Source organism: Aethalodelphis obliquidens, unplaced genomic scaffold, assembly GCF_003676395.1.
Source record: "Aethalodelphis obliquidens isolate GAN/ISIS:26980383/991018 unplaced genomic scaffold, ASM367639v1 scaffold85, whole genome shotgun sequence".
NCBI classification, from domain to species: domain Eukaryota; kingdom Metazoa; phylum Chordata; class Mammalia; order Artiodactyla; family Delphinidae; genus Aethalodelphis; species Aethalodelphis obliquidens.
Window position 1 is genome coordinate 6,695,295 of NW_020838029.1, and position 26,767 is coordinate 6,722,061.

General features: G+C 39.6%; 1 pseudogene; it reads left to right on the forward strand.

Annotated features, from left to right (window-relative positions):
- Positions 1-15,114: 15,114 nt before the first annotated feature.
- On the forward strand, positions 15,115-19,039 carry LOC113613150 (sprouty-related, EVH1 domain-containing protein 2 pseudogene; annotated as a pseudogene).
- The last annotated feature ends 7,728 nt before the right edge of the window (positions 19,040-26,767 follow it).

Genomic DNA, 26,767 nt, shown 5'->3' on the forward strand with positions numbered 1-26,767 from the left:
CAACTGATGAAACAGAATGGAACAAGGCAATGTACCTGGCAGAATCCCAGAAAGGCTCCTATTTCAGAGCTGGCAAGTATTCAAGGTCAAACTAAGAAGGGAGTCTGAAAACTATGGGGTGAATTGAAAGCCTGTCTATGAAACAAATGTCCTCACTGGTTCCCCATGATCTCCCCACCCATCATCCTCACATTCAGCATAGTTCATCCAATCTTTACCTCCCAGCAAAAAAAGAAAAGAAAAGGAAGAAAAAGAAAGAATGAATGAACGAAAGAAAGCAAGCAAAGAGAGAAAGGAAGAAAGAAAAGAGAGAAACAAAAAGAAAAAATAAAAGAAGACGAGGACTCAGTAGAAATAAAATAAATACCTGGAGAAAACTAAAGGGTAGTATAGGTTTTGGTGCTCCAGTGCAAATGAAAACGCTTCTTAATCTGGCATTTGGGGTCCCCCCGCCTAAAGGCAACTTCCAAACACAAGTCTAAATAGAAGGCTGCTAGTCACAAGCCCTGACCAGTTACAAAGACGTCTAGTCCAATCCCTTATTTAGAGGAGAGAACTAGTAAGAAAATGGATCTACATACATAAAGCAGAAAAACCTATATCAACTGCCTATTCTTTCATTTATAAATATGAAGAGACAATTAAAGACCATCAGACATATGAAGAAAAACAGCATTATGAAAAGAAAGGCCAAGAGAAGCAAGCAGAATTAACCCCAGAGGAAACAGATAATTCAGAGAAGAGAAGATTTTAAGGGCCTACTAAGACCAAAGGGGAAAAAAGACCCATACTTAGACACTATATCATTTTATACCGTCAGAAATAGAGAAAATTATAAATGCTTCCAGAAAGAAAAAGCAGGTTACCTGTAAAGAAACAAAAATCAGGTTTCTCATTAGCAACACTGGATGTTAGAATAACTCTCTAAAATTCTGAGGGAAAATTATTCTGAACCTAGAATTTAAAACCTAGCCAAATCACCAATCAAGTATGAGTACAAAAAGATATTTTCAGAAATGTAAAGATTCAAAAGAATAACTCCTGCACAGCCTTTCTTAGTTTGTTACTCTAAGATGTACTTCAACAAAACCAGGGTAAATCCCAGAAAGAAAAAGACATGGGAAACAAGAAATAGGAGACTTAACTCATGAATCCAGTGACAAAAACCCTCTAGGATGACAACTGGGAAGTAGGCCTGGAAAGCAATCAGTCCAATTTAGAATAAGAAACCAGAGTGCTACAGAAAGAATGTCTTCAAGAAGAATGAAATTGATTCCAAGTGATGGATAAATTAAGAAGCTAGAAAATATTAATGATTAGAAAAAGTGATCTCTTTCCTCAAAAAGAAAATATAAAAGGCAATTAGAAAATCCAGGAAAAACAAACAAAACTATACAGGAGAATAATAACAGAAATATGAAGCATTCCTGGTTATATGGTGGACTAGGTATCTGAACAAAACCTCCGACAGAAAACCACTTAAGACACTGGATAAAACATAAAGCACCTTATTAAAAGCATCAAAGAACTGGTAAGATAAAAAGAATTAATAAGATAAAAGGGAACCCATATAGACATGTGATGCACTGAAGCTGTTTTGCCCTGGGAGCATTTGCAAAACCTGGTGACCTTCAGCTAAAACATTTGTGGACTCCTAGGTCCCTCCAAGGTGGGGAGTCTAAAAAAAGCCTTCTTCCTGTACCCCTGGATTCTAGCTTTCTGAAAGAATGTTCTTTTACCCTACTCCTCGAAAAACTCCCACAAATAATTTCCTGAGGAAAATGAGCAGCTCACTCTCAGAAATGAGTAAAACACACCTCTCTCACCAGAAAGCCTATTTTTTTAATATTGAAAATACCAATTTTGACAAGAATGTGGAGTGATAATTACTGATAATTACTAATGGCAGTGTAAATTGGTATAATCACTTTGGAAAACTATTTGGTAGTATCTAATAAAGCTAAACATCCATTTACTTTACAACTCAGCAATTCTACTTCTTAGGTAAACATTCAACAGAAATTAATGTATATATCCATCAGAAGACATGTATAAGAACACTCATAGCAGCTTTATTAATAAAAGTCAAACATTACCAATCCACCAACAGGAGAATAAATGAATAAACAGTGGCATATCCATACAAAGGAATATACTTAGCATTAAAAAGGAACAAACTATTGATACAGGCAACAACATGAACGAATCTCAAAAACATTACACTGAGCAAAAGAATCCAGACACAAAAAAGTATACATACTGTTGATTCCATTTATATGCCATTCTGGAAAAGGCAAATCTATAGTAACAGGAAGCAAATAAATGGTTGTCTGGTGCCATGAGTGAAAAGGATTGACTGGGAAGGAGCACAAGGGAACTTTCTGGGATGATAAAAATGTTTTCTCTTGACAGTGGTGGTAGTTACACAGGTGTATTTATTTGCCAAAACTCATCAAACTATATGTGTAGAATAGGTACACTGTATATTTTATTTTATGTAAATAATATTTCAGAAAGTTGATTAAAAACTTTAAAAACTTGTAAAAATGAGAGATATAATAATTGCAATTAAAACTTAATGGAGGGACTTCTCTGGTGGCACAGTGGTTAAGAATCCACCTGCCTATGCAGGGGACACGGGTTCGAGACCAGGTCCAGGAAGATCCCACATGCTGCAGAGCAACTAAGCCCGTGCGCCACAACTACCAAGCCTGCGCTCTAGAGTCCGCGAGCCACAACTACTGAGCCCACGTGTCACAACTACTGCAGCCCACATGCCTAGAGCCTGTGCTCTGCAACAAAGAGCAGCCACCACAATGAGAAGCCCACACACTGCAACAAAGAGTAGCCCCTGCTTGCTCCGCAACTAGAGAAAGCCTGAGCACAGCAACGATGACCCAAAGCAGCCAAAAACAAATAAATTTTTTTAAAAAAGAAAAAAAACAAGGGACAGGGTGATTCTTGGAAGGTGGAAAAGAAAAAATAGGGACTTCCCTGGTGGCACAGTGGTTGAGAGTCCGCCTGCTGATGCAGGGGACATGGGTTCCTGCCCTGGTCCGGGAAGATCCCACATGCCACGGAGCGGCTAGGCCTGTGAGCCATGGCCGCTGAGCCTGCGTGTCCGGAGCCTGTGCTCTGCAACAGGAGGCCACAACAGTGAGAGGCCCGCGTACCACAAAAAAAAAAAAAAAAGAAAAAAAAATAGGATAGCCAAACCCAAAACCTATGGACAATATCTGCAACAAAACTAGGTAACAAGATACCCCCATGAACCTCAAAATATGAGGAAAGGGGACAAATTACCAGCACCTATAAGACATATGTGGGTTTCAGCAAAAGGAAGCAGAGGGAAGCAATGGGGCATCTAAAAGACCAGAGAATCCCTAAATAGCCAAAGTTACTAAGTGGAAAGCTCAGAGGGACAATTTAAGGACAGCAGCTAAAACTGGGAGAGATTTTGCACATGATTATAGCAGGGCAGTGGTAAGACCCAAAGAGGCTGGAACAATCTGGGCCTGGAGTAGTGTGAGCCCCATGAACTCTCAAAACTAACCAGCTAAAGCTCTATCCTAGGATAAAGTCCACACTGAGGAGAAACTTCTGGGAGTAGAATCCAAACTAGGCAGTGCAGCAACAGAAGGTCCAGATGAAAATAGGAGAGGGGAGCAGCACCATGATATCATTTGTTTTCATATTACACAAAAGCAACAGAAGAGGGAGCTCAAAAGCCATGAAATTTAAAAATCTACTCTAAATCCAACCTTCTTGTAAAATTAAAAAAAAAAACAAAACTTTTCATGTAAAAATGAGCAGAAAAGGATCAAGGTTATATTTATTATAATGGAAAAAATAAGGCTTATAACATCCCTTGACAACAAAAACATGGCAGATAAATAACAAAATATGAAAACTATAACCTACTATTTTAAAACAAGTAAAAAGACATTAAGAAAATGATACGAGATGTGAAAGAACAACATAATGCAGAATTAGAAAAACTCAAAAGTTAGATGATAGAAATAAGGAAAGAATTGGAAATAAAAGAAAAAATCAGAAATGAATTCGAAACTAGAAGGAGCACAAGAGTGAATAAATGCAACACACAATGCCTTAAGGAAAAAGAAAATGAAAAGAAGAAAAAAATTTAAAACTAAAAAGAAAAGAGAGATAGAAAATTTGAGGAAAAGTGACAAATTCAGAAGATAAAGAAAATCCAACATACATAAAGAAAACCAAAGCAAGGGAAAAAGAATGAATAATAAAGACCATAGGAAAGTTTTCTTGAAATAACTTTTGACACACTTGAAACAACATTTAAGAAGGGAATTTGTGGGGCTTCCCTGGTGGCGCAGTGGCTGAGAGTCCACCTGCCGATGCAGGGGACACGGGTTCGTGCCCCGGTCTGGGAAGATGCCACATGCCGTGGAGCGGCTAGGCCTGTGAGCCTAGTGAGAGGCCCGCGTACCGCCAAAAAAAAAAGGGGGGAATTTGTGTAACTGAGAAGATTAACCCAAAATGATCATATTGTAGTAAAATTACTGGACTTTAAGGAAAAAAATCTTATGTACCCAAGTAAAGAGAACACGGGAAAGAAAATCAGCCAGTCATCAGATGTATTGACAGAAATGGTTTATGCCAGAAGAAAATTAATTTACATATTCAAGATATACAAGGAAAGAAAATGTGAGGTAAAGAGTTCATATCCAGCTAAACTGACTGGTGTGAGCTGAATTGTGTCCCCCCCCCCCCCAGTGTTCTTATGTTGAAGCCCAGTATCTCAGAATGTTAACTATATTTGGAGGCAGGGCTTTTCAAGGTGATTAAGTTAAAATGGGGCCATCAGAGTGGGCCGTAATTCAATCCCACTGTCCTCATAAGAGGAAATTTGGACACAAAGAGAGATACCAGGAATGTATATGCACATAGCAAAGATTATGCAAGGACACATTGAGAAGTTGGCCATCTGCAAGCCTAGGAGAAAGGCCTGAGAAGGAATCAAACCTGCCAACACCTAGGTTTTGGACTTCTAGCCTTCAGAACAGTGAGAAAATAAATTTCTGTTGTTTAATTCACCCAGTCTGTGATATTTTGTTACGGCAGCCCTAGCTAACTAATACACTGACTTTCTAGATTAGAGCCTACAAATATTATCAACATGTAATCACTCAGGAAAGATTGGTCTTGTGAACCCTATCTGAGGAATCTACTAGAGAATAAACTTCAGAAAACCAAAATAACTAGAAAGACACTGACATAAGGACTGGTAGTGAGCATTAAATAAATATAATAAACACACACACACACTAAGATTCAATGAACGTTCTAAGTAAGAGCATAGAATATAATTGCTACAGAAGGGGGGTAAATGGAGAGATGACATGCAAAAGAAATGTTTAATTGTTTTTGTAATCATACTGGTGGTGGTAGTATTAATATTGTTATTCTGAGACAGTTGTGTATGTCAGTGGGACAAAGCAAATGAGTAATTATGTGATATTCTATTATTCCCTGTATCTTTGGGAACCGAGATTCTCAAATTTGAAAGAAAGGAGATTCAAATAAAACACAGGAGTTAACTAAAATCCCGTAGGCCTGACTTTGAATTAAAATATCTGTGTGAACTCATGAGGCATTTTTTCTTAAAAGGCTTAGAAATAGTGACCAGCCCTGCACCTATGAGCACCACTAGTATCTAGACTGTGGCCTTGAAATACCATTTCCCACTGAAAAGAAACCAGGGCTTTTTGGAGAAGTGGCTGATTCCAGGTTTGGGGCAGGAAATGTGCAAGGTGAGTCCGAGATATCAAACATATTCAAATCCATGAGTTCATAATGATTTAATTTTTGTTTAAAAAATAAATAAAATCATACATATCAGCACTATGCAAAGGGCCCCTATAAATGTACAGCAAATAGTTAACAGAGCTTATCTCTTGGGACTAGGATTATAGAGAATTTTTCTTTCAAAGTCACAACTTTCTAGGTTGTCTGTTTAAAATTTAATGAGCACACATTACTTCTGTGATTAGTGAAAGCAGTGATTAAAGAAAAATAATTTAAAGACTGTGATAATCACATAGTTCTCAGGAATCAGTTTATAAAACGAAGCATTCTCATTGACGTAACCAAAATTGAGCAATGACTAACACTTGGCTTTGGTAAATGGTATGAATAAAGTTTCCTAATCTCACTTTTAGAATGTTGTTGTATTATTGTTCAAAATTCATAGTTTTGAATAGCTAGCAGACTATTGTTATCAATAAAAATTCATATACCCTCACAAATGGATTTCTGATCAGGTGGTTCAGTAGTTAAAAAAAAAAGTAGAACCCTGCTTTAAGTTTTAGCCATTTCTTCCCTTCTGCTTTGGTGGGATGTGAGGATCAAAGGGAAAAGCTTCACAGAAACATTCTTATCTTTCACCATTTAACCTATGTGCCATGGATCTCAAAAGTGGTCTCTAGACCAGCATGCGTAAATTCTCAGGCCCCATCCAGGCCTACAGATTCAAAATCTCTGGGAAGTGAGGCCTAGCAAGCTGTGTTTTTTTTTTTAATTTATTAAATTTATTTATTTATTTTTGGCTGTGTTGGGTCTTCGTTGCTGCACATAGGCTTTCTCTAGTTGCGGTGAGCGGGGGCTACTCTTTGTTGCGGTGAGTGGGGACTACTCTTTGTTGCGTGCGCAGGCTTCTCATTGCAGTGGCTTCTCTTGTTGCTGAGCACGGGCTCTAGGCTCACGGGCTTCAGTAGCTGTGGCACGCAGATTCAGCAGTTGTGGCTCGCGGGCTCTAGAGCACAGGCTTGGTAGTTGTGGCGCACGGGCTTAGTTGCTCTGCAGCATGTGGGATTTTCCCAGACCAGGGCTCGAACCCGTGTCCTCTGCATTGGCAGGCAGATTCTTAACCACTACTCCACCAAGGAAGCCGAAGCTGTGTTTTAATAAGCCTTCTAGACAAGGTTACCAGATAAAATACAAAATGGCCCAGTTAATTTTGAATTTCAGATAAACAACAAATATTTTTTTCCTATAAATATTTGCAATATTTGGTACATAATTATATTCAAATTAAAATTTAATGGGCGTCTTGTTTTTGTTTGGTTGGTTTTTATTATTTTTTCAACATCTGGCAACTTGACCTCCAAGTAATTCTGACCCATGCTAAAGTTTGAAAACCACAGGGGTAAAGGTAAGAACACGGGCCTTGGATTCGGATAGATCTGACTCCACCATTTTGTTAATAATGGATGGAATCTCACAAATATGACTGGTATCTCCATGTGACAAAGGAGACCATGGGAGAGAGAGCCAACCAGCCTCAGGGACTGGAGTAAAGTTTGTTAGCAGAAAGGGCCTGGATTTTACCAGAAAGTTCAAAAACACTCTGAGTGACTGCTACTCTAGTGCCCATGGGGTGCGGTTCTCATACAAAGCATAACTTTAGCCTAAATGGGAGAAAGGGCTGGGGCGGGGTTGGGGGACCCAAGGAAGGGAAAAACAGAAATATACAAGAGAGGAAGGAGAATAAAGGGCACAGAAAAGGTCTATGACTTAGAACTGGCCAACGTCAACTTGTATTCATTTCAGCTTCTCTACCACTGACTTTGTAGGGAGAAAAGACTGGGGAAGAGTCTCTCTCTTTGAGTATAAAGAGGCTCCTGGGCAGCACCAGCCCTGTTCTGTGAGCCTCTAAAGCAATGATTCTCATCCAGGGGTGATTTTAACTGTCCACAATGTCTGGAGACATTTTTGACTGGCACCATGTGGTGGGGTGGGAGGGTGTGCTACTGACACCTAGTGGGTAGAGGCCAGAGATACTAGTGAACATCTTATATGCATAGGACAGCCCCCCACAACAAAGAATTACCCAGCTGCAAGTATCAAATTTCAAGGCTGAGAAACCCTGCTCTAAAACAGGTCAGTGCCCAGAAAGAGCTACCCTCTTTGCCACAGCCTCACCCCCTTACCCCAAACCACAGACCTGCGTTTGCACTGCACCACATTTTATACATGCACATTCCCATAATGAGCAGGCTACTAAATTCTCTAAGCCTTTGTATCCAAATCTATACAATGTGGGTAAAATTATTTACCTCATAGGGTTATTGCGGGGATTAAATGAGGTAATTTAGCTCTTTAGGTTCAAACACTTATTGAGCATCGACACTATGTGCCGGGTGTTGAGGATACAGACACAGTCCTTGCTGTTAAGGATTTAAGTCTAGTGAGTTCTAAGGCCCAGAGTAGATTTTCAAACATAGGCTAATTTCCTTCACACTCAGCCCCTACCCATGTCCTTCTCTTTCATTATTAGACAGGAGCCGAATCCTCTCTCTTCCTTGCCAGAGAACTAGAAGGAAGAGCAGAATTAATACCTATTATGAAGAGGAGTTACATCACAAGTTTGTGCTATTTTGCTGATGCTTCTCACCATGAATTCTAAACACAGCACTGAAGCGAAAGTATTGTTCTTAATATCTAAAGAGGCTAGCATCTGCTCTGTTCTCAAAATTGACTATTACCCTTGAACGTGGTCAGGAAATAAAAAGCAATCTCACCCTCTTTCTGACCCTGGCCTGCGTGGCTCCTACATCCTGCTCTGGGAGGGCTTCAATGAGCCAGGTAAGGTTATTGGAATATTAGAAAATTTAGGTGCTCTCCCAGCATTCCCATTTGTTCATGAAATGGAATGAGAGAAAGGGATGAAAGGGAGGACTCAAGCATCATATCCAGGTTTGGGGGTTGAGAAACTAAGTGATAGTGGTGCCATTTACTGAGATTGGAAAGTTTTGGGAAGCAACTTTGGAAGGGAAATCAGGAATTCCACTTTGGACATTTTAGAAAATCTCTCTTCCTCTTGCCTCTAACCTCTCCTTCTCTCAGCCTGTACAAATGATCAAGTCTCTTCTCTTAAAACAAATGAAGCCCTCCCCAAACCTTATAATCCCTTTAACTGCTACCTTCTCTCCCTCCCTTTAGGTCTGAACTTCTTTAAAGGATCATCTATTTCTCACTATATCTACTTCCTTACCTCTGAGTCTCTTCTCAACCCCTGCAATCTGGTTTCTGACCTCACCATATTATTGGAACTACATTCACTAAAGTGACAAATAATGCCCTAATTGCAAATCTAACAGATATTTTTCAGTCCTAATCTCACTGGGCCTCTCTGTAGCCTTGGACATGGCTGATCACATCCTTTTCTTTGATGATCTCTCCTCCCTTGGCTTCCCTGGCATCACTCTCTCCTGCTTCTCTCCCTCCTCTGTAACTTTTCCTTCTCGCATTCTTCCTGACTCTGTCTGCTGCTTAAATGTATTTGCAGGGGTTCTGTTCAGCTCTTTCCTCACTTTACACTGTTTTCAAGGATGATCCTATCATTTAGATCCCATTTAGATGATTTTGGCTCTCATCTATAAACTGTCAACTCTCAATTTGCTATCTCCCAACTCTAATTCTCTTTGGAACTACAAACTCATATTCTGAGTTGCCTACTAGACAGGTCATCTAGATGCTCCTAGATGACAAACTGAACACATTCAGAATTCAATTCTAAACAAGGCAATTTACAGAACAAATTCAAGTTGCCAAAAACATATGAGAAGATGCCCAATCTCACCTAGTAATCAGGAAAATGCAAATTAAAGCAATAAATGCAATGTTTCTCACCAAGGCTGGCAAAAATTCACAAGAATGATAACATCCAATGTTGTCAAAGATTAGGGATAATAGGGACTCTCATACACCTCTGGTAGAAGTAAGACTTACTGTAACCTTTCAGGAAAGTAATCTGGCAATATCTATTAAAATATGAAATACATGTATATATATATCCCTTATATACCAAAGAAATTGCCACACAGGTCCATAGGGTGCATGTATGAGTACGCTCATCACATTGTTGTTTGTGTTAACAGGAAGGTGGAGGTAATCTGCTTGTCCATCACTGGAGAAGCTGATAGGGAAAATATGGTAGACATATACCTTGGAGTACTATACGGCAGTTAGAGGGAATGCCTTAGATGCTTTTTTTTCTTTCTTTGTTTTTTATTTTATTGGAGTATAGCTGATTTACAATGTTGTGTCAGTTTCAAGTGTATGGCAAAGTGATTCAGTTATACATATACATATATTCATTCTTTTTTAGATTCTTTTCTCATATAGGTTATCACAGAATATTGAGTACAGTTCCCTGTGCTATACAGTAGGTCCTTGCTGGTTATATATCTTCTATACAGTAGTGTGTTTGTGTTCATCCCAAGCATCTGATTGGAGTGGCTTCTACAACAGTGTGCAGAGTGAAAAAAAAACATTGGAATGTCTAACACAATATGATTTATGTAAATTAAAATAATATACACATAAACTAACAAATTGCATTTTATAAGAATATATTCAAACAAAAGGATATACATTAAGGAATGGTTGCCTGAGGGGTGAAGAGGGGTGGGAGTGGAGAATGGGGCTAAAAGAAAACATACAAACAAGGGAGGAATCTTGCATGGGCCAACGATGACAATATGTTATAAACTGAGGAATATGATTCCCTCAGCCCACAGCACTGAGGACATCCCCCCAATTAATAACACACTCTCTTTGATCTTACAGTCTATTCCCAATTTTTGCCACTAACAATAATGCTGCAATAAATATTCTTTATATGTATATTTTTGTATTAGTGATTATATGTCTGTAGCATACATTTCAATTGTGATATCTCCACATATAGAATAGTATGCGGCTATTAGAAAGGATGAATTACAAAGAAATCCATGCTAAGACACATCATAATTGAACTTCTGAAAATGAAAAACAGAAAAAATCCTGAAGTCAGCCAAAGAAAAAATATGCACTACTTATAAGTGGACATCAATTTGAATGATAACAGATTCCTCACCTGAAACCAAGCAGGCCAGAAGATAGTGGCACAAAATTTTTCAAGCACAGAAAGAGCAGAACTGTCAGATTAGGGCAGGAAACACATAAGATGAGCCTAGAACACCTTGTAGAGCCAGAAAGTAAGAAAGTGCTCAAAAGGAAAAATAACCACAATGATAGGGGTATGTCAAAGGGACACAGGAGCCAACTAAAAGAGCTCCCAATGGCAAAAGCTAGAACAATTTGAGCAACACAAAAAAGTAGTATTGGATTATAATCCAAAGTATAAAATAAATACCCATGAGTCTATACTGATATAATGATTGACTGATTGGATGGATAAATACATACATACAAACATACATTTATTCATACACACATACATACATATATGGGGGGAAAGAGACAAATCTCCCAATCAAAATTCTAAATAATTTATGTAGATAGTTTGCTCTCAAGGAGGTAGAGCAAAACTCTACTCAAGTTTGGGTGCACACAGTGACTTCCAAGAGTACAATATGGGAAGGGCGATAGAAGAGTAACTTTACTGTGGAGAAACCTGACAAACACCAACTCAGCCAGGTGCTCAAGGTGAATATCTAAAGTGATAAGTCATTCTGATAATATGTACCCTTGATATGATGCAATGAAAATGGTACTTCACCTCTGTGGTCTTCCTCCACAAAACCCATAACTCCAGTTTTGTTATGCATCAGACAAATTCCAGCAGAGGATATTCTATAAAACAGCTTTCCAGTGATCCTCAAAACTATCAAGGTCATCAAAAGCAGTACAAATCTGAGAAATTGTCACAGCCAAGAGGAGCCTAAGAAGACATGATGACTAAATGTAATGTGGTATCCTGGATGGTTCTGAAACAGATAAAGGACATTAGGTTGAAACAAAGGAAATTTGGATAAAGTATAAACTTTAATAATAAGGTATCAATATTGCTTCATTAATTGTAATAAATGTACCATACTAATGTACTAATATAAGATATTAACAATAGGCGAAATTGAATGTGGGGTATATGGAAGCTCTCTGTACTATCTTCTCAATTTTTCTGTAAACCTAAAACTGTTCTAAAAAATAATTATTCAAAAAAAACCCTGTCAACCACAAATTCTATGTCTGGTAAAACTATCCCTGATACAAAGGAAAACTGAGAGAATTTGTTGCTAACAAACCTGCCCTTAAAGAACAGCTAAAGGAAGTTCTCTAAACAGAAAGGAAATGATAAAAGAAGGAGGCCTGGAACTTTAGAAAGGAAAGAACATCAGAATGGGCAAAAATAAGGGTATACTATCCTCTTAAGAAACCATGTTTGATGGTTAAAGCTAAAATTATGACACCGTCTGATGTGGTGTCTCAGTATATGTAGAGGAAATACTTAAGACAATTATACATTTTTAAAGTGGATACAGTAAAGGGATCTAAATGAAAGTAAGGTCTCTCTACTGCACTTGAAGTAGTAAAATACCAATATCAATAGACTGTTATAAGTTACATATTTATATTACAATTCCTAGAGCAACAACTAAGAAAACTATATAAAGCAGTGTTCCCAAAAATACTATAAATAAATCAAGATAGAATCCTTAAAAATGTTCAAGGAAGCACAGGAAAGCAAAAAAAGAGAAAGAAGAACAGGAAACAGAGGAAACAAACAGAAAAGAAATAATAAAATGGCAGACTCAAGCCTTAACATATCAATAATTACTATTATAGGTTGAATTGTATCCCATAAAAAGATATATTGAAGTCCTAACACCCGTACCTGTGAATGTGGCCTTATTTGGAAATAGGGCTGTCTTAGTTCAGGCTTCTATAACAAAGTACTACAGAGTGGGTAGCTTATAAATAACAGAAATTTATTTCTCACAGTTCTAGTGGCTGGAAGTTTGAGATCAGGGTGCCAGCATGGTTGAATTCTGGGGAGAGCTCTCTTCCTGGTTGCAGACTGCTGACTTGTATTCTCACATGGCAGAAAGGGCAAAGGGAGCTCTCTGGGGTCTCTTTTTTTTTTTTTTTTTTTTTTTGGGGTCTCTTTTGAAGGAGCACTAATTCTTATTCATGAGGACTCTACCCTCATAATTTATTCACCCCCAAGGCCCCCCACCTCCAAATACCATCACATTAGAAATCAGATTTCAACATATGAATTTTGGGGGAACAGGAAGATTCAGTCTATAGCAAGTGTCTTTGCAGATGTAGTCAAGTAAAGTTGAACTCATCAGGGTGGACCCTAATATAATATGACTTCTGTCCTTATAAGAAAAGGGTTTCATTAGGTCCCATTTGTTTATTTTTATTTTTATTTCTATTTCTCTAGGAGATGGGTCAAAAAGGATCTTGCTGTGATTTATGTCAGAGTGTTCTGCCTATGTTTTCCTCTAAGAGTTTTATAGTGTCTGGCCTTACATTTAGACCTCTAATACATTTTAAGTTTACTTTTGTGTATGGTGTTAGGGAGTGTTCTAATTTCATTCTTTTACATGTAGCTGTCCAGTTTTCCCAGCACCACTTATTGAAGAGGCTGTCTTTTCTCCATTGTATATTCTTGCCTCCTTTGTCAAAGATAAGGTGACCACATGTGCGTGGGTTTATCTCTGGGTTTTCTATCCTGTTCCATTGGTCTATATTTCTGTTTTTGTGCCAGTACCATACTGTCTTGATTACTGTAGATTTGTAGTATAGTCAGAAGTCAGGGAGCCTGATTCCTCCAGCTCTATTTTTCTTTCTCAAGATTGCTTTGGCAATAAACAAAGCAAAAAGACAACCCTCAGAATGGGAGAAAATATTTGCAAATGAAGCAACTGACAAAGGATTAATCTCTAAAATATACAAGTAGCTCATGCAGCTCAATATCAAAAAAATAAACAACCCAATCCAAAAATGGGCAGAAGACCTAAATAGACATTTCTCCAAAGAAGATATACAGATTGCCAACAAACACATGAAAGGATGCTCAACATCACTAATCATTAGAGAAGTGCAAATCAAAACTACAATGAGGTATCACCTCACACCAGTCAGAATGGCCATCATCAAAAAATCTACAAACAATAAATGCTGGAGAGGGTTTGGAGAAAAGGAATGCCTCTTGCACTGTTGGTGGGAATGTAAATTGATACAACCACTATGGAGAACAGTATGGAGGTCCCTTAAAAAACTGAAAATAGAACTACCATACGACCCAGCAATCCCACTACTGGGCATATACCCTGAGAAAACCATAATTCAAAAAGAGTCATGTACCAAAATGTTCATTGCAGCTCTATTTACTATAGCCAGGATATGGAAGCAACCTAAGTGTCCATCAACAGATGAATGGATAAAGAAGATGTGGCACATATATATACAATGGAATATTACTCAGCCATAAAAAGAAACGAAATTGAGTTATTTGTCATGAGGTGGATGGACCTAGAGTCTGTCATACAGAGTGAAGTCAGAAAGAGAAAAAAAAATACCGTATGCTAACATATATATATGGACCAAAAAAAAAAAAAAAGGTTTTCTGAAGAACCTAGGGGCAGGACAAGAATAAAGACGCAGATGTAGAGAATGGACTTGAGGGGCGGGGGAAGGGTAAGCTGGGACGAAGTGAGAGAGTGGCATGGACTTAAAAGTACTACCAAATGTAAAATAGATAGCTAGTGGGAAGCAGCCGCATAGCACAGGGAGATCAGCTCGGTGCTCTGTGACCACCTAGAGGGGTGGGATAGGGAGGGTGGAAGGGAGACACAAGAGGGAGGGGATATGGGGATATATGTATATGTATAGCTGACTCACTTTGTTATACAGCAGCAGCTAACACAGCAATGTAAAGCAATTATACTCCAATAAAGATGTTAAAAAAAAAAAAAGAAAAGGGAAGCTCCTCCTCTTGACGATGGTAAGAATCCCATATGGAGTATATCGGTGGAGTAGAGAGATGTAGCTCAGTGGGGTACCCTGCAGCGCCTCGCAGGCACAGCTCCTCCAAAACCGTGATTGGTCTGGCCTGGGTGGGGAAGGGGGGCAACCTGGGACTGAACCCCCTCCGGCAGCTGGCCCTCTCCTTCTTCTCTCAGCACTCCCCGGCTCTCAGCGGCACACTTGTTTTTCCACCCAAATCGCTCCCTTCTCCCCTCTACCCGCTCCCAAGTCCCCAGAGCCCCTGCCGGCCTCCACCCCCTGGCCCCACGGTGCTCAGTCCCCGCCCCCGCCACCTTGCCTATGCACCCCTGCCCAGGCGCTTCAGTCGCCTTGCTCTAGCCACCCCACCCCCAACCAAATCAGGCAATCTCCAAGATGTGAATAAAGCAGAGGGGGAGCGGACAGCAAAATGAAGGCTGCCCACCGCCACAGGACAGGTATGTAGGTGACCAGGAAAATGACCAAAGAAACACACGCAGGTGAGGACAGCTATATTGTGTGCGTCAAAGCTGTGGTTATGACCTCAGATGACTCCAGCGGGTGGGATGGTTTCCACAGGAAGGAAGGTGGGATCGGTAAGGTCACGCACCCGGATGACAAATCGGCTTTCTCATCCATGGTGAACGACAGAAAGACAGACTGGTGGTATTGGAACGCTATTTAAGAAACGAATTGGCCTACACCAAAGCCAACCCAACCTTTCATCATTGGAAGGTCAAACAATAGTAAGTTTTGACTTACTGTCTGAAGCCTTGAGTGAGGAAAGCAATCGAAGACCTTATAGAAAGCTCAACATCATCTTCCACCATCCGTAGTAAAGGTGAGCTTTGCGATGACGTTTTTACAACAGCTACAGACAGTTCTTCTATCAATAATCCGTCTCAGAAGAAGGAACAACTTATTCGGACAATCTCCTCCCTCACATCCTGTGAGCACCAGAGGATTTATACCCTGGGTCACCTCCACGACACATACCCCACAGACCATTATCACCTGGAACAGTTGATGGCAAGGCCCTACTGCCAGGTGAGCTTCCTGGACGACTAGGAGATCGTGCACATCAACCCAGGGAGAAGACCTGGATGACGCACACTACGAGGATTACCGGCGCCGGCGAGGGACAAATACCTGAACCCCTTGGAAGACGCGGGCTCGTACCTGCGCTTCGCCAAGGACAAGGTCCTTAAGCACGACTACAATTACCCCCATGAGGACTCCTCAGACTTTGGCATCAGCGCGGGGCCAGCATGATCAAGACACAGCCATTCCGGGGCAAGTCCCGGTGGTGGAAGGAGGACAGGGAGCGCTCCGAGTGGGCGGTGCGCGTACTGCCAGGACGCTTTCAACCATGAGGAAAACTGGAGGGGCCACTGTCAGGACGCGCCTGACTCCGTGAGAACTTTGCTTCAAGCGGTGAGCTGTATGTGGTGAGGACAGCATGCTCTATCACTGTATGTCGGACCCTAGGGAGACTATACAGACCTGTGCCTGTGCAATACGAGCTACGAGTTTTGCCTCCCGTGGATGGCTCTTACTGACTTGTGTTTCTTGGCCCCCTGTTCTTGCTGTTACCTACCCCTTCGGGCCTGCTACCACTGCGGAGTGATGTGCAGGTGCTGTGGAGGGAAGCGCAAAGCGGAGAAAGAGGGAGGTGGGGGAGGGGGGAGAGGGAGGGAGAGAGAATATGACCTCATCTTTATAAAAATTAATCATCGAGCTTCCCTGGTGGCGCAGTGGTTGGGAGTCCTGCCAATGCAGGGGACACGGGTTCGTGCCCCGGTCTGGGAAGGTCCCACATGCCGCGGAGCGGCTTGGCCCGTCATCCATGGCCCCTGAGCCTGCGCGTCTGGAGCCTGTGCTCCGCAACGAGAGAGGCCACAACAGTGAGAGGCCCGCGTACCACAAAAAAAAAAAAAAAAAAAATCGTATCTGTGTGCATAAATACACACACATGAAGAAGGTGTGAAAGGCTGCACAAATTGGTACCCTCAATGTTACAAGGGGAGGGGAGGGGAATATGAAAGGGGAGATTTTTGACTTTATCTTCTTGCATTTTTTATTTCACTTGTTACAGTGAGAACATACTGTATTTGTAACTTAAAAGAAAATTTCAATTAAATAAATTTTCGAGAGAAATTTTTTCCCTCAAACCTAATTTTGCTCTTGTTCTCTGCTTGGGTGAACTGGTACCATCATTCACTTCCAAGACAAGAGACCTACAAGTAATTCTAGATCTTTCCTTTTCTGTAATCTTCCACCCTTCCACTTAATTAGTCACCAAATCCAGATTTTAGTTCATAAATATCCTTACCTTCCTCTAATTAATAAATCTTGTCTATTCTAGTTCCTAAATCTCTTTTAAAGTCCTTCCCCTCTTTACCATCCCTGCCAATAAGGCTTTTTTTAGTTCAGAACTTCATCATCTCTCGGTATTTCAATAGCCTTTAAAGTAATCCCCTGTTTGACTCCTCCATCCACTCTCTCTCATAGAACGCTCTCAGAATTATCTTTCTAAACAGTTATAGTGTACCACTGTTGGGAGACAAATGAATACATTTTTATTTTAATAGGCATACTTTTTATTTTAATATTCATAAGAAAATATATTAAACTCATGATTTCAAAGATATTATTGCCTAGATTTAAGAAATTAAAATGGTGAAGGTAGAATATGAATAAGTGAAGTTGGAAAACATTGGTCTATAAGGATAAAGTCCACACTCCATGAATCTTTATGATCTAGTCCCATCCTACCTTTCCAACTTTGTCATCATAAATGTACCATTTCAATTAGGGAAAACTTTCTGATGGCCCCCAAACATGCCATGTTCTTTCATCCCTCTCTGCCCTTCCTCATGCTGTTCTCACTAATTCTGCTTAGTAAACTTTTCCTTTTCCTTCAATATTCAGCTCAAATATTTCTTCTGTGAGGATCTTTTTTTTTTTTTGGATGTGAATGCTTATAGCAGCTTTATTCATACTAGAAGCAACCAAGATGTTCCCCAGTAAGTGACTAAATAAACAAACTGTGGTACATCCAAATAACGGGATACTATTGAGGAATAAAAGGGAATGGACTATCAACCCATGCAAAAACATGGATGAATCATAAATATATATTTCTAGGTGAAAGAAGCCAGTCTGAAAAGACTACATACTGTATAATTCCATTTATATGACGTTCTAGAAGAGGCAAAACTATAGTGACAGTAAAAACATCACTGGTTTACAGGAATTTGGAGAAGAGGAGGAGGGTTGAATAGGTGAAGCACAGGGGAATATTTGTGGACAGTGAAACTATTCTCTATGATACTGTAATGGTGGATGCTTTACACGTTTTTCAAAAGCCATAGAACTTTATAGCACAAAGAGTAAAACTTAATATATGTAACTAAAACAAAAAATCATTTAGGAGATCAAGAGATACAAGGTCAGAATGCAGAATATGAAAAAAGAATCTGTGTTACAAATGTATGAAAGAACCTTCCTGAAGTGGGTGGGGGCAAAGGTGCAAACCTAAGTAACTTTGTAAATGAGTTGTGTCTAAGAATATAGGCAAAAGGGATTGTACATAGCACTCTATTCTGGTTGATAAAGTTGTTTCCCCTGAGGGTACAGGCTAGCAATTCTGAAACCACTATACATGTATACTGGAATTAAACAATTAAGTACCTGATGGTGGATTATAGGGGCCAGTTTTCTTACTGTTGGAGTGAGAGGGTACAGATAAGCAAAGGGAAGAAGCTAAAATGATCCACAGGGTAATAGATATGAATTGGAGACATTAGTAAGAACTCATGTTTAGCTTAATACAGATACATGTATAAATATTTATATATATATGTTGTTAAATTAATTAAATAAGGAGGCCATTAGACTGATGTGGCTCTAATGCCATGGTGGCCTATGTAAGCAGGCCAGAATCTAAGCCTATAAACGCCTCAAGATTTCAAAATCACAGCGATAAGGACAACCAATCACACACAGCCAACTAGACTTTAAGTAATAGCCAATCAATAATTTCCGTACTTTGCTTCTGCCTTTTCTCCACAAAAGTCTCTCCCCCCACCTCCTATAGTTAGAGCGACCCCAACCACCTCCAGTTTGGCGCTGCCCAATTCAAATTGGTTTTTACTCAAACTCCCCCAAATTTTAATATGCCTCAGCTTACCTTCCAACAGCTCTGGTGTCCGCAGAGGGAAATGAAGGAGACCCTGATGGTCCTCGGGAGCAATGAGCAAACAGGTGAAGGCACCCGCTGAGCTCCTTGAGCCGCCCCCCTCCCGCTGCCTCTGGAGGTGGTGGGCAAGCCACTACCCCTTCCCAGCTCCGCAGCCTTTGCATTATGAGCTTGTAGACTCCACCTGAGTTTCTTTTTTCCGGATTGTCTCCAGAAACCAGCAGGAGTCGACTGGGTCTGGCCCCCAAACCAGACTGGCTGAGGATTTTTTTACGGACAGCACCCCCCACAGCACCTCTATTCTAGTACTTGCACTTTATAATATGGCAATTATTTGTTCATATTTGTGTGTTCCCCACCAAATTATGAACTCTTCCTGGACAGGGACTAAATCTTACCCAAATCCTTATCTCAAAGTCTCACCAAATACCTGGCCTAAGTAAGTACTCATAAAATTTAAGTTGAATGAAAAAATTGAAGTCTGGAACCTGGAGCCAAGGAGAACATTCCCTAATTCCAAATCTGCTTTACATGTTACTATAGCTTCCTGTCTTCTTTTAAATATCACCCTGGTCACCTAGAAAAGAACACAAAGGCCAGAGTCATAAAGGTTTCAGGGATAGGTACAGAAGAGATTAGAAGGGTTTAAGGTGGGGCCAAGCGGCACTAAGTTGACTATAATGTCGAGCCGCTTCAGTTTCTGTGGACCAAGCCTTCCTTCCTATCTTCCCTGTCTATCTGGTTTCTGACTATCTGGGGTGAGTTAAACCCACCAAGAATTTTGGCCTCAGCCTACCTCTGGGTAGCAAAAAGTGCCCTGGACAGGAGGTAACAGAATGGACATTGCTCTGCTGAGGTTTCATTTCCATGTTGACTTTGGAGCTCTCTGGACTGGTATTTCACTTCTAGATAAATCACAGTAGTTGTAAAAGTTGTTAGTGGTGGTGGGGGACAGAGAGACAGGCAAGAGAGGAGAGAGAGAACTAAGATTGACTATTATCATACAAACCTCACACAGAAAACATTTAAGCACTTTCACTTAAGGTCATCCCTAACAATAGCCCCACTTCCTGTAGGAATACTAACTGGGCAGGCAGAGAGAACTGGGGAAAGGCCGCAAGTCCCCGAAGTGACAGTCTTGGAGTGATCCCTTTATATGCCTGTTCTTCCCTTCATACTAAATATAACCGTTATGGTTTACCATCTCTGTGTGGTCTTTGGTTATAGCACCTTGACAAAGGAATTAAGTGCATAATTGGGTTGATGTTTCCAGCTTTCTAGGGGCTCCTTGTCTTGGGAAACCCCACAGATACAGTCCCCACAATCCAAGAATAAGCAATATGGCATTGACCTGCCATAAAACTGTTAATATAAAAGGGTTTTTATTGAAAATTAGTTTTTGCTTTTTTAATTATTGTTTGGGGAGTAGGAAATGGTGCCAATAAAGAAGCAGTAGATAAAAAGGGAACCTAAGTCCCTTTACTAAGCTTTTCTTCCTTCAGCCACTTGATTCTGAAAGCCAGAAAAGATTAAGCAAATGCGTGGACAGGGGTTGGGGGGTGGGGAATGGCTCACTATAGAAAATGTGAAGGTACATGGCAGACATAGGAACTACAAACCTGAGAGCTCACTAAGCATTAATATCCAATATTTTAGAAGATACTTATCATTTTATTTTTTTAATTTTTATTTTATTAGTTTTTTAAATAAATTTATTTATTTATTTTTGGCTGCGTTGGGTCTTCGTTGCTGCGTGAGGGCTTTCTCTAGTTGTGGCCAGTGGGGGCTACTCTTCGTTGTGGTGTGTGGGCTTCTCATTGTGGTGGCTTCTCTTGTTGTGGAGGATGGGCTCTAGGCACACGGGCTTCAGTAGTTGTGGCACGTGGCCTCAGTTGTGGCTCACGGGCTTTAGGCGTGTGGGCTTCAGTAGTTGTGGCACGTGGGCTTAGTTGCTCCACACCATGTGGGATCTTCCCGGACCAGGGATCGAATCCATGTCCCCTGCATTGGCAGGTGGATTCTTAACCACTGTGCCACCAGGGAAGTCCAGTATTCATTATTTCTAAAGTTGGAGTCACCAACATTGCAGATGGTTAGATTCCACCTTGGGTTCTACCAGAGCCTAGCTGATCTGGAGGAATAGAAATACCCCATCCAGCCCCCTCTAGCTTTCCTGTTTCACCTAAGAAGGGGTGGGGTGTGGAATGAAAAAGCACTTATAAAGATTACAGCCCAGGAAATAGGAATATAGAATCCTTCCCATCTTCTGATGTCATACCACCACATCAGTAAGACTCATGTATAAAACAGGGAATTACAATGGAAAGAACTGCACATCTCAGACCTTATTTAAGAAGGACTCTCGGGCTTCCCTGGTGGCGCAGTGGTTGAGAGTCCGCCTGCCGATGCAGGGGACACGGGTTCGTACCCCGGTCCAGGAAGATTCCACATGCCGCGGAGCGGCTGGGCCCGTGAGCCATGGCCGCTGAGCCTGCGTGTCCAGAGCCTGTGCTCCGCAACGGGAGAGGCCACAACAGTGAGAGGCCCGCATACCACAAAAAAAAAAAAAAAAAAGAATAAAAAAGAAGGACTCTCTAGGGAAACTCAAAGATGACAGGGGAGACAAAAAAACAGACACTGTAGGAAATTTTACCTCTGACACAGCTACAGTAAAGAGTAAACTCAGCCTAACTCCTAGCCAAATAAACATACAATCTCACACTACATGCCAATTTACCTGAGTTCCTTTTACCTAGTACATCATATGTCTACCTTTCAACAACACATTACAAGGCATACTAAAAGGCAAAAAACACAGTATAAAGAGACAGAGCAAGCATCAGAACCAGACTCAGATATGGCAGAGATTTTGGAATTACCAGAACAGGAATTTAAAATAACTATATGCTAAGGGCTCTACTGGAAAAACTGGACAACATACAAGAACAGATGTGTAATGTAAGCAGAGAGAATGGAAACTCTAAGAAAGAACCAAAAAATAATGATAGAAATAAAAACCACTGTAACAGAAATGAAGAATGTCTTCTATGGGCACATCAGTAGATGAGACATAAATGAGGAAAGAATCAGTGAGTTTGTGGTATATACAGAATGGATAAACAACAAGGTCCTACTGTATAGCACAGGGAACTATATTCAATATCCTGTGATAAACCATAATGGAAAAGAATATTAAAAAGGATATATATATATATATATATATATATATATATGTATGTATGACTGAGTTACTTTGCTGTACAGCAATAATTAACACAACATTGTAAATCACCTGTATTTCAATAAAAAATAAATTAAAACAAGAATCAGTGAGTTTGAAGATATGTAAATAGAAACTTCTAAAAATGGAATGCAAAAAGAAAAAAGAATGAAAAAGATGGAATATGAAAAAATTGTGAGACAATTATGAAAGGTGTAATATATGCATAAAGGGAATACCAGAAAGAGAAGAAAGAAGGAAAGGAACAGAGGAAATGTTTGAACTAATAATGGCTGAGAATTTTCCAAAATTAGTGACAGATAACAAACCACAGATCCAGGAAGCTCAGAGAACACCAAGCAGGATAAATACCAAAAAAAAAAAAAATCTACACACAGGCAAATCATATTCAAATTACAGAAAATCAAAGACAAGATCTTTAAAGAAGTCAGGGTTAAAAAACACCTTACCTAGAGGTACAAGGATAGAATTACATCAGACTTCGCTTCAAAAACCATGCAAGCAAGAAGAGAGTGCAGTGAAATATCTAAAGTGTTGAAAGAAAAAACCCAACCTAGAATTCTGTATCCAGCAAATTTATCCTTCAAAAGATAACAACAAAACCAACCTAATTTAAAGATAGGCAAAAGACTTGAATAGACATTTCTCCAAAGAAGATATACAAATAGCCAAAAAACACATGAAAAGATGCTCAACATCACTAATCATTAGGGAAATGCACATCAAAACCACAGTGAGATACCACTTCATACCCATTAGGATATTAGGATGGCTATTATTTTAAAAAATCAAAAGATAATAATAAGTGTTAGTGAGGATGTGGAGAAATTGGAACCCTTGTGCATTGTTGGTGGGAATGTAAAATGGTGCAGTATAGAGGTTTCACAAAAAATTAAACATAGAAGTACCATATGAGTCACCAATTCCACATCTAGGTATATACCCAAAGAGAACTGAAAACAAGAACTCGAACACATATTTGTATACCTGTGTTCATAGCAGCACTACTCACAATAGCCAAAAGGTGAAAACAACACAAATGACCATCAACATATGAATGGATAAACAAAATGTGGTATATATATATATATATATATACAATGGAATATTATTCAAACTTAAAAAGGAAGGAAATTCTGAACACGCTACAACATGGGTGAACCCTAAAGACAGAATGCTAAGTGAAATAAGCCAGACACAAAGAGACAAATATTGTATGATTCCACTTACATGAGGTACCTAGAGTTGTTAAATTCATGGAGACAGAAAGTAGAATAGTGGTTTCCAGGGGCTGAGGGAGGAATGGAGAGTTATTGTTTAATGGGTACAGAGTTTCAGCTTGGGATGATAAAAAAGTTCTGGAAATGAATAGAGGTGATGGTTATACAAAAATGTGAATGTAATTAATGCCACTGAACCGTACAATGAAAAATGATTAAAAGGGTAAATTTTAGGCTATGTACATTTTACCATAATAAAAAAGGGAAAAATGAGACAGATCTGTAATACGAACAAGGAAGTATTTCTACATAGTTTCTGTTGTAGAAAAACGAAAAGACATGTAGAAATACCGTTGTAATCTTAAAAGCCTATAAAAATTGCTTGTAGAAATGCTTTCTTTAGTTACCTCCCAGTTCTAAAGCTGTCTCTTGATTAATTTGATTGTTTCCTATGTTTCCATTAATAACACACTTGTAAACCACTTCTACAGATGGCTAATCTCATCTCTTAGATGACAATTCTTATTAAAATTTCAGTAAGTAATTTTTTTCCAAGTTTTTAGCTTCCAACATACTCATTATAGCACTAATTATTTTACCTGGCAATATCTATACACTAATCAATTCCCAGTGAGAATTATAAGACAGTCATGTCCAGTAGCAAGAAGGAACAAAAAAACTAGAATCCCTAAAACAGATGGTTAGTGATATGCTTTCAAATCTAGAATGTATGGAAAATGAAAATGTGACTCCTTGGTGATTCCCAGAAGAAATAACATTAACATAATACACTGTGTGGCTTATCAAATAAGTACTGTAGAAACCTAACTGGGACCATTTGGAATCTGACAGATGAAAGTCTTGTGGAAGTGGTTAGATCGAGTTTGGCTCTATGCACAGCTATTACACACAGAAAAAAGGGCCTGAAGAACATATACCAAAATGCTAGTATTGATTATCTCTGGGGAGTAGGGTACCCAAGTTCTCTATCTTTTCTGTTTGTTTATCTGTATTTCCTGAAGTTCCTAAAATAAACATGTTAACTACTATAATAAAAAAACTCCAAACAATAAAATTTATTAAGGACGTCACCAAAATGGTGACATAGGAGACCCTGGCCTCCATCACGCAACAAAGATCAACAATTAGACAGCTATCCATTAACAAAAACAGCTGTGGGAGAGCTCTGTAGTCCAATTAAGAAACTTTGGCAACACAGTAGAAAAACAAAACCTGAGAATAACTGCCCAAGAAGAGAAAAAAGATAGTTTCATTTTGCCTGCATCATCACATCCCCCAAGTAAGCATTGTTCAGTACCAAGAGGGGGTTTCTCAGGTAGAGGGTTCCCCTCACCAGAAAAGGAAGAGTGGGATGGGCGATCAGTTTCCAGCCTTTTGGGCACCACATGAAGGTCCCACTTCAGTTTCATTCCACCCAGACCATCAAAACTGAGACATACAGAGATGGCTAGGAATAAGGAAAAAACAGGGGCTACCAATACAGTCATTCAGTGGCAGCAATCGCAGTTCACAGTGACCTGCCCTGCAGACAAACAGCAGATTCTGCCACTGAAGAAACTAAAGGCCAACCCAGCCGCTGAAGACCCTCTAAAGATTTCACCATCTTTGCTCCATAGGTACTCACATTTGCTGATGCTAGTCACTGGAGTCCCTCTCCACACACACCCCACCAGAGCCTGGAAACTATAAAACTCCTCGAAGAGAACATAGGCAGAACACTCTCTGACATAAATCACAGGAATATTTTTTTGGATCTGTGTCCTAAGGCAAAAGAAATAAAGCAAAAATAAACAAACAGAGCTTTATTAAACTTAAAAACTTTTGCACAACAAAGGAAACCATTGACAAAATGAAAAGACAAACTATGGAATGGAAGAAGATATTTGCAAATGATATGACCAACAAGGGGTTAATATCAAAAAATATATAAACAGCTCATACAATTCAATATCAAAAAACAAGCAACCGAATTTAAAAAATGGGCAGAAGACCTGAACAGATAGTTTTCCAAAGAAGATATACAGATGGCAAACAGGTGCATGAAAAGATGCACAACATCACTAATTATTAGAGAAATGCAAATCAAAACTACAGTGAGATATCACCTCATACCCGTCAGAATGGCTATCATCAAAAAGTCTACAAACAATAAATGCTGGAGAGGGTGTGGAGAAAAGGAAACACTTATATACTGTTGGTGGGAATGTAAATTGGTACAGCCTCTATGGAAAACAGTATGGAGGTTCCTCAAAAAACTAACAGAATATCAGAGATACCTGCACCCCAATGTTCACTGCAGCATTATTCATGACAGACAAGATATGGAAACAACCTAAGTGTCTATTGACAGATGAATGGATAAAAAAGTTGTGGGATACACACACAGACACAGACACAGACACAGACACACACACACACATACATACATCCGATGGAATATTCAGCCTCAAGAAAGAGAAATTCTGCCATTTGCAACAACATGGATTAACTTTGAGGGCATTATGCTAAGTGAAATAAGTCAGACAGAGAAAGACAAATACTGTATGCTATCACTTATATGTGGAATCTAAAAAAGCTGAACTCATAGAAACAGAGAGCATAGTGGTGGTTTCCAAGGGCTGGGGAGTGGAGAAGGAGAGATGTTCAAAGGGTACATAATTCCAGTTATAAGATCAATAAATTATGGGTATCTAATATACAGCATTGTGATTATAATTAATAATATTGTATTATATACTTTAAAGTTGCTAAGAGTAGATCTTAAATATTCTCACCACAAGAAAGAAATGGTAATTATGTGGCTGGTGGTAATCATTTTGCAATATGTAAGTGTATAAAATCAACACATTGTACACCTTAAACTTATACAATGTTATATGTCAATTATATCTCAATAAAGCTGGAGAAAACAATTAACAGACAGTTCATTTTTTTTTGCATTTCTTTTATTTATTTTTAAAAATTTACTTATTTATTTATTTATTTTTTGCTGCGTTGGGTCTTAGTTGCTGTGCACAGGCTTTCTTTTTAGTTGCAGCGAGCTGGGGCTACTCTTCGTTGCGGTACGCAGGCCTCTCATTAAGGTGGCTTCTCTTGTTGCGGAGTACGGGCTCTAGGTGTGCGGGCTTCAGTAGTTGTGGCACATGGGCTCAGTAGTTGTGGCTCGCGGGCTCTAGAGTGCAGGCTCAGTAGTTGTGGCGCACGGGCTTAGCTGCTCTGTGGCATGTGGGACCTTCCCGGACCAGGGCTCGAACCCTTTTCCCCTGCATTGGCAGGTGGATTCTTAACCACTGCGCCACGAGG